Source organism: Salmo salar, unplaced genomic scaffold, assembly GCF_905237065.1.
Source record: "Salmo salar unplaced genomic scaffold, Ssal_v3.1, whole genome shotgun sequence".
NCBI classification, from domain to species: Eukaryota; Metazoa; Chordata; class Actinopteri; order Salmoniformes; family Salmonidae; genus Salmo; species Salmo salar.
The window spans coordinates 1-10,000 of NW_025550845.1; the positions used below are offsets into that span (position 1 = coordinate 1).

At 39.8% G+C, this 10,000-nt stretch overlaps 1 pseudogene; it reads right to left on the reverse strand.

Annotated features, from left to right (window-relative positions):
• Positions 1–6,235: 6,235 nt before the first annotated feature.
• Positions 6,236–10,000, reverse strand: part of LOC123740060 (cytochrome P450 26B1-like) — a 43,580-nt pseudogene continuing 39,815 nt past the window's right edge.

Sequence of the window (10,000 nt, forward strand, 5' to 3'; positions counted from 1 at the left end):
ACAGTTTAAAACACACAGCACTACAGTTTAATCCACACAGCACTACGTTTAAAACACACAGCACTACAGTTTGAAACACACAGCACTACAGTTTAAAACACACAGCACTATAGTTTAAAACACACAGCACTATAGTTTAAAACACACAGCACTACAGTTTAAAACACACATCAATACAGTTTAAAACACACAGCACTACAGTTTAAAACACACAGTACTACAGTTTAAAACACACATCACTACAGTTTAAAACACACAGCACTACAGTTTAAAACACACAGCAATACATTTTAAAACAAACAGCACTACAGTTTAAAACACACAGCACTACAGTTTAAAACACACAGCACTACAGTTTAATCCACACAGCACTACATTTTAATCCACACAGCACTACAGTTTAAAACACACAGCACTACAGTTTAAAACACACAGCATCACAGTTTAAAAAACACAGCATCACAGTTTAATCCACACAGCACTACAGTTTAAAACACACAGCACTACAGTTTGAAACACACAGCACTATTGTTTAAAACACACAGCACTACAGTTTAAAACACACATCATCACAGTTTAAAACACACAGCACTATAGTTTAAAACACATAGCATTTTAATCCACACAGCACTACAGTATAAAACACACAGCACTACAGTTTAATCCACACAGCACTACAGTTTAATCCACACAGCACTACAGTTTAAAACAATCATCACTACAGTTTAAAACACACAGCACTACAGTTTAAAACACACAGCACTACAGTTTAAAACACACAGCACTATAGTTTAATCCACACAGCACTACAGTTTAAAACACACAGCACTACAGTTTAAAACACACAGCACTACAGTTTAAAACACACAGCACTTCATTTTAAAACAAACAGCACTACAGTTTAAAACACACAGCACTACAGTTTAAAACACACAGCACTACAGTTTAAAACACATAGCATTTTAATCCACACAGCACTACCGTTTGAAAAACACAGTACTACAGTTTAAAACACACAGCATCACAGTTTAATCCACACAGCACTACAGTTTGAAACACACAGCACTACAGTTTAAAACACACAGCATCACAGTTTAATCCACACAGCACTACAGTTTAAAACACACAGCACTACAGTTTAAAACACACAGCACTACAGTTTAAAACACACAGCACTACAGTTTAAAACAAACAGCACTACAGTTTAAAACACATCCATGTACACATTGAACAGCCAGTGTGGTGCAACTAGGGGCCCACCATTTAATTTTCCATCATTGTGTTTAACCTGGTATTAAACTCAGTTGGACAGCCCTGTTGTGAGCCCAGTTGTCATTAGCCCGGGTTAGAATGTCAGATCCCCATTTTCTTCCTCTCTCGTCCTTTATATTCAGAGTATACATTCCCTAGGTCATCCTCTGTGTGTCCTGGATTTGGTAGATAATCCCTACAACAGTAGTGACCATATTTTTGGGGATTAAAAACGGTCTAATCCCATCTCTAATCTGACTAATTTAATGCAGTGCCGCACACCTGCTAATCTGAACACACAGATTAGGGCTGGGGCTCGGGAAGGGTGGGTGAGGAGAATAACTAAACTAAAACACCAACGCAGCTGGAGTCAACAGAGTTTAGACCCTTCCTTCCTTCCTTCCTTCCTTCCTTCCTTCCTTCCTTCCTTCCTTCCTTCCTTCCTTCCTTCCTTCCTTCCTTCCTTCCTTCCTTCCTTCCTTCCTTCCTTCCTTCCTTCCTTCCTTCCTTCCTTCCTTCTCTCTTTCTCATTATCTCTCTTTTCTACTCTCTCTCTCACTCGATTCAATTTAATTTAAGGGCTTTATTGACATGGGAAAGCAAGTGAAATTGATAAAAAAAAACTGAAGTGAAATAACCAATAAAAAATGTACATTAAATATTACACTTACAAAAATTCCAAAAGAATAAAGAAATGTCAAATGTCATATTATGTTGTAATGATGTGCAAATAGTTAAAGTACAAAAGGGAAAATAAAAAATATTGGTTGTTTGTTCTTCACTGGTTGCCCTTTTCTTGTGGCAACAGGTCACAAATCTTACTGCTGTGATGTCACACTGTGCTATTACACCCAGTAGATATGGGAGTTAATCAACATTGGATTTGTTTTCTAATTCTTTGTGGATCTGTGTAATCTGAGGGAAATATGTGTCTCTAATATGGTCATACATTTGGCAGGAGGTTAGGAAGTGCAGCTCAGTTTCCACCTCATTTTGTAGGCAGTGTGCACATAGCCTGTCTTCTCTTGAGAGCCAGGTCTGCATATGGTGGCCTTTCTCAATAGCAAGGCTATGCTCACTGAGTCTGTACATAGTCAAAGCTTTCCTTCATTTTGGGTCAGTCACAGTGGTCAAGTATTCTGACACTGTGTACTCTGTTTAGGGCCAAATAGCATTCTAGTTTGCTCTGTTTTTTGGTAAATTCTTTTCAATGAGTTAAACAGTTATGTTTTTGTTATCTCATGATTTGGTTGGGTCTAATTGTGTTGCTGTCCTGGGGCTCTGTGGGGTCTGTTTGTGTTTGTGAACAGAGCACCAGGACCAGCTTGCTTAGGGGACTCTTCACCAGGTTTATTTCTCTGTAGGTGATGGCTTTGTTATGGACGGTTTGAGAATTGCTTCCTTTTAGGTGGTTGTTGAATTTAACGTCTCTTTTCTGTATTTTGATAATTAGCGGGTATCGGCCTAATTCTGCTCTGCATGCATTATTTGGTGTTTTACGTTGAACACAGAGGATATTTCTGCAGAATTCTGCATTCAGAGTCTCAATTTGGTGTTTGTCGCATTTTGTTAATTATTGGTTGTTGAGTGGACTCCAGACCTCAAAACCATAAAGGGCAATGGGTTCTATAACTGAATCAAGTGTTTTTAGCCAGATCCTAATTGGTATGTTGAATTTTATGTTCCTTTTGATGGCAGGCCCTCCTTGCCTTCTCAGATCGTTCACAGCTTTTTGGAAGTTATCTGTGGCGCTGATGTTTAGGCCAATGTATGTATAGTTTTTTGTGTGCTCTAGGGCAATGGTGTCTAGATGGAATTTGTATTCGTGGTCCTGGGAACTGGACCTTTTTTGGAACACCATTATTTTTGTCTTACTGAGGTTTACTGTCAGGGACCCAGGTCTGTCAGGGACCTGGTCTGTCAGGGACCCAGGTCTGTCAGGGACCCAGGTCTGTCAGGCCCCAGGTCTGTCAGGGACCCAGGTCTGTCAGGGCCCAGGTCTGACAGAATCTGTGCAGAAGATCTAGGTGCTGCTGTAGGCCCTCCTTGGTTGGGGACAGAAGCACCAGATCATCAGCAAACAGTAGACATTTGACTTCAGATTCTAGTAGGGTGAGGCCGGGTGCTGCAGACTGTTCTAGTGCCCTCGCCAATTCGTTGATATATATATTGAAGAGGGTGGGGCTTAAACTGCATCCCTGTCTCACCCCACGGCCCTGTGGAAAGAAATTTGTGTTTTTGACAAATTTTAACCGCACACTTGTTGTTTGTGTACATGGATTTTATAATGTCGTATATTTTTCCCCGAACAACGCTTTCCATCAATTTGTATACCAGGCCCTCGTGCCAAATTGAGTGAAAACAAATATGAAATCAACCAAGCATGAGAAGACTTTACCTTTGTTTTGGTTTGTTTGTTTGTCAATTAGGGTGCGCAGGGTGAATACGTGGTCTGTCGTACGATAATTTGGTAAAAAGCCAATTTGACATTTGTTCAGTACATTGTTTTCACTGAGGAAATGTGCAAGTCTGCTGTTAATGATGATGTAGAGGATTTTCACAAGGTTGCTGTTGACGCATATCCCACGATAGTTATTGGGGTCAAATTTGTCTCCACTTTTGTGGATTGGGGTCATCAGTCCTTGGTTACAAATATTGGGGAAGATGCCAGCGCGGAGGATGATGTTAAAGAGTTTAAGTATAGCCAATTGGAATTTGTGGTCTGTATATTTTATCATTTCATTTAGGATACCATCAACACCACAGGCCTTTTTGGGTTGGAGGGTTTTTATTTTGTCCTGTAGCTCATTCAATGTAATTGGAGAATCCAGTGGGTTCTGGTCGTCTTTAATAGTTGATTCTAAGATTTGTATTTAATCATGTATATGTTTTTGCTGTTTGTTCTTTGTTAAAGAGCCAAAAAGATTGGAGAAGTGGTTTATCCCAGAATCATTAACCCACCACACACCCCTGATTCATTAATGACTGATCGATTCCCAGAATCATTAACCCACCACACACCCCTGATTCATTAATGACTGATCGATTCCCAGAATCATTAACCCACCACACACCCCTGATTCATTAATGACTGATCGATTCCCATACTCGGTGCATCTTGTAGTGGTTTCACTGGCCTCTGTCCCCAACAGTAGCCTATTCCCTATGTAGTGCACTACTTCTCATGAAAGCCTTGTGGAAAGTACTGCACTATATAGGGAATATGGTGTCATTTGGGACAAACTTTCTGTTTCTGTGCTGTGGTCAGAGAGATATTTCCTCCTGCGGGCTAGAAGCTACAAACAAATGTGTTTCTGGACCCGTTTTTACCCCATGTCCACTGTGTGTGTGTGTGTGTGTGTGTGTGTGTGTGTGTGTGTGTGTGTGTGTGTGTGTGTGTGTGTGTGTGTGTGTGTGTGTGTGTGTGTGTGTGTGTGTGTGTGTGTGTGTGTGTGTGTGTGTGTGTGTGTGTGTGTGTGTGTGTGTGATTTATTTTTTGTCTGTGTATGTACCAGAAACTCTTTGAAGTGTTTCTACAGACCAAGACATCTGCGTTCCATCGCTGTGTTCCATCGTACTGTTGTTTGTAGAAATGTATGTGTGTGGATGTGTGTGTGTGTATGTTTGTATGTATGTTTGCTGCGGTTCCCTCTACATGAAACACTCACTGTATACTGAGAGATGAATCATTTTAAACTATTAAACATTATGCTAAGATAAATCAAAAATATCTCAAATAACCTTCATCTTTCAATAACTTCAAATCAACAATGGTGTTTTGTCCCCGCAGTCTTCCATGTGTTCATGTAACAGAGGTTGTCGTCCCCTATGAACTCAAAGAGAGGACTTGGGTTCCATCTGATATGAGTGTACTGTTCTGTGTTCACCAATAGGCCTGTGTTGAGACCTCCGTTCTCCATCTAAAGACTGCTTTGTGGTTATGAGGCAATGGTGGAGTAACACACACACACACACACACACACTGAGTCTTTCAATCTGTGGTCAACACATCCAGAAGGTCTTTCAAGATCATCAGAAGAACCTTGTGAAACAATGGAACCTCGGAACCATGGAACCATAGAAGTTTAGAACCTCAGAATGTCAGAACCACAGAACCTCAGAAGTATGGATCCTCAGAACCTCAGAACCTACGAACCTCGTAATGATATAAATTCATAACTACGGAACTACAGATCCACTGAACTTAAGAACTTCAGAATTGTTGAACCATAGAATGATGTGACCATGGAAACCACAGAACAGAGAAACCATGGAGTTGTTTGGTTGATTGTAGGTCTGTCCCTCAACTATTTCTACAGTCAAGATATTGATTGAAACATTAGTCTTAATTTTCACATTATATTTTATTACAGGAGTACATTTAAGAATAACGGTAACAAAAAAATGAAAAAAACATTCATATAAACTAATTAAAATTGTTGGGATCTGGAAAATAAAATAAACATATTATGAACAGACAGACAGACAGAGCGACAGACAGACAGACAGAAAGACAGAAAGACAGACTGACAGACAGACAGATAACCAACAGAGGTTGCAACCCAAATGGCGCCCTATTCCCTATATAGTGCACTACTTTAGACCAGAGCCCTATTCCCTATATAGTGCACTACTTTAGACCAGAGCCCTATTCCCTATATAGTGCACTACTTTAGACCAGAGCCCTATTCCCTATATAGTGCACTACTTTAGACCAGGGCCCTATTCCCTATATAGTGCACTACTTTAGACCAGAGCCCTATTCCCTATGTAGTGCACTACTTTAGACCAGAGCCCTATTCCCTATGTAGTGCACTACTTTAGACCAGAGCCCTATTCCCTATGTAGTGCACTACTTTAGACCAGTGTCCTATTCCCTATGTAGTGCACTACTTTAGACCAGAGCCCTATTCCCTATGTAGTGCACTACTTTAGACCAGAGCCCTATTCCCTATGTAGTGCACTACTTTAGACCAGAGCCCTATTCCCTATGTAGTGCACTACTTTAGACCAGAGCCCTATTCCCTATATAGTGCACTACTTTAGATCAGGGCTTATTCCCTATGTAGTGCACTACTTTAGACCAGAGCCCTATTCCCTATGTAGTGCACTACTTCAGACCAGAGCCCTATTCCCTATATAGTGCACTACTTTAGATCAGGGCCTATTCCCTATGTAGTGCACTACTTTAGACCAGGGCCCATTGGGGAATAGGGTGCCATTTGGGATGCATTCAGACATAAGAACCAATGTAGTCATGTGACACTTCCATAACGAACATACCTCGCAAGTGCTTATCTTCTTAATTGTAATAATTAATTAATGCAACGATAATAATTATTATAATAATAATAACCCAAAATAAGAATAACTAATACAATAAGCAATATTAACATATTCAACAATGTTTTACAATATATAACGGAAATAATTCATATCATACTAAATATAACAATATTTACCAACAAACAGACTTTTGTAATTTATACTTGAACTCTATTCTGGAAATATAATAAAAACTAATATTTTACTACAACGACAAATATTAATAGTAAATAATACCAATCATGATAATATTAGGGTATTAAAACAGACGTTACCCCATGGCTTACCTGTTAAACAGAAGAGTAAACATAAACAGCCCATCCCTAATCTTGCTTTTCACAAAATCAAAAAAAAAAAAAAATTATAATCAAAAAAAAAATAAATTGGGGAAGAATCTCACTTGCAATCTATATATCTTAGCAGTTCTAGAACTCTCAGTTAGAAACACAGAAGCAGCTCACTGTACTTATAGCAAGTATAGACAATCAGTGGTGTGGTTGGTCACGGGATATACATGTCTATAACATTATAGACATTATTATATTACATTATTATTATTATTATTATTATTATTATAGACAGGCATGCCGAAAGTGTGCAAAGCTGTCATCAAGGCAAAGGGTGGTTACTTTGAAGAATCTCAAATATAATATATATTTTGATTTTGTTTAAAACTTTTTTTTTGGTTTCTACATGATTCCATATGTGTTATTTCATAGTTATGATGTCTTCACTATCTACAATGTAGAAAATAGTACAAATAAAGAACAAACATGGAAATGAGTAGGTGGGTCCAAAACTTTTGACTGGTACTGTATCTGTAGAAGACAGTTGTAGGACAAAGTTTGTATTAGCTTTTTCCCAACAGAGTTTCTGGGTCCTAACTCCCTCCATGTTAAAACTCCCGCCTGTCCAAGGATTCCGGAAAGTTGTTTTTCGGGAATGTTCCGGGAATGTTTGTGACACCCAGAAGTGTTCTTTTGATGAGTCATAAAAGAAGGAGTTCTGTTTTGGAATTGTTTTCCCTCCGTCTCCATGACGGACATTTCTTGGTGTTTGAGTTAGTAATATGTTCTGAGATTCTGATTCTGATATCGGCTCACGTTGTTTAATCTAGTTAGCTAATAAAGTTTATATATTTTTTTGCATTTTAGTGTTGATAAAGAGGAGCAGCATGTCAAAATGTCACGATCGCGTTCCACAGAGGTCAACGACACTCTTCCTCTCTCTCTCTCCGACTTAGCTTTGTTATGTCCATAAGAAGTCCAGTCATCAGGCCCGACTGACAGACACAAGTCTTCATATAACATCATAGCACAGGTTTGAAGGTTGGAAAGGGGGAAGAGGAAGGAACGTGGTTAATAACAACTTATAGTCACTTCCTTATGTGCAGGTTGAGTAAAAAAAAAATAAAGAAATAAAGTCCTTAAAATCCGTCCAATGAAAGATCCGCTCCCACACCTGAGTTATTAACACACTGAAATTCCGTTCCAGCTTTTGAGTTTCTCCTTCTCATCATCCCTGAAGTCCTCTAGCAAGGGTCTCTGTTCCAACTCCGGATCTAGATAGTCAAAGTCCATTTTCTGGGTTTTGTACCCATCCCAGCGCTAAGAACCAGCCCAGGCTAATTTACCTAATTGTGATAGGTGATAGGTTGATAGCTTGATTGTTTAAGACAGGTAGGTTAGTGCAGGGCTGGAGGAAAATGATATAGCTTGCCAGGACCGGAGCTAAACCACCATGCAATACATATATCACCCCTAGGCCTTAAAACAAAAATATACCCATCTCTCTCTCTCCTTCTATCTATCTCTCTCCTTCTATCTATCTATCTATCTATCTATCTATCTATCTATCTATCTATCTATCTATCTATCTATCTATCTATCTATCTATCTATCTATCTATCTATCTATCTATCTATCTATCTATCTATCTATCTATCTATCTATCTATCTATCTATCTATCTATCTATCTATCTATCTATCTATCTATCTATCTATCTATCTATCTATCTATCTATCTATCTATCTATCTATCTATCTATCTATCTATCTATCTATCTATCTATCTGGCTCTGGCTTGTTTTTTCACATTGAGATCATCTCTCTCTCTTGTGCAGATTCCCCACTCTTTTATTCTTTACCAAATGTTCATAAACCATTATACCCTGTTTTATCCTTTCTTTCCCCTCCTTTCTCCCTCTCTCCCTCCTTTCTTTCCTTCTTTCTTTCATCCCTCCATCCAAATACACTCCTCTACGAATCTGTTTCCTAATTGTGCATAACTTCACCTAATGTTACTTTCCCTATTTTTATTTCATTCATTATATTACATAACTTTTCAATTTCGTCATACACAGTTTTGTATATTTATTGGAAAACAAAAGGAATAGAGATTATAAACTTTTTTTGGCAGCTTCTGTTCTTCTTCTTTCTCTCCCAGAAAGTTCTGACAACTGACAACAAAACGACAAAGAGAAGGAATCGGAATTCTGAATGTTCCTTTTTAGAGTTCAAAGGAGACCTACATTCCAAGACATCAGCAGAATGAAAAAAAGGAAACTAAACCAGTCTCTCCCAGTCTCCCATCCTCATTTGTTCTTTCTGTCCTATCCTCCATCCATCCTCCTCTTCACTCTCCTTTCTCCTCCATACCTCCCTTCCTCCTTCCTCCTTGCTTTGTCCAATCCAGATCAACGATCTACACCGCGGCTCCCAGTAGCTCTTCCGTCTTGATGTCGGCTAGGAGATCGGATGAAATCTCATTCTGGTTAGAATCCAGACCATAGAATTTCACCTTCAATCCGTCCACCGGATGAACCACTGGCACCGTCACCACTCTGGGAAAATTCCGGGTCGCCAGCTCAAACCGGCTGGTGCTGGCCAGCTCGATGGCCAGTATACGGAGGAAGAGAGTGGCGAGCTGTTTCCCGAGACAGGAGCGGATGCCGCCGCCGAACGGGAGGTAGTGGAAGCGTCCCTCCTTGTCCTCACAGCGTTCCTGGGAGAAGCGGTCGGGATCGAAGGCGTCCACGTCCTTAAAGACGGCGGAGGTGTCGTGGGTGTCTCTGATGCTGTACATCACACTCCAACCCTTTGGGATCTGTACCCCCTGGGGACAGAGAGAGTCATTTAGAAACAGCATGTTTTCACTTTTCATCCAAGTTCATCAGAGAAGAGTAGTCAAGAGAAGACAAAAGACAAGACAAGAGACAACCACAAGACAAGAGACAAGACAAGAGACAAGACAAGAGATAGATGATACTAGAGAGAATATAAAAAGATATAACACTACACTCACGTCTAGTTCAAAGGTCTGCAGGGCCGTCCTATAACCCCCAGACACGGGCGTGAAGAGCCTCAGAACCTCCTTGATCACACAGTCTAGATACTTCAGACTAACGATGGTATCGAGACCCAG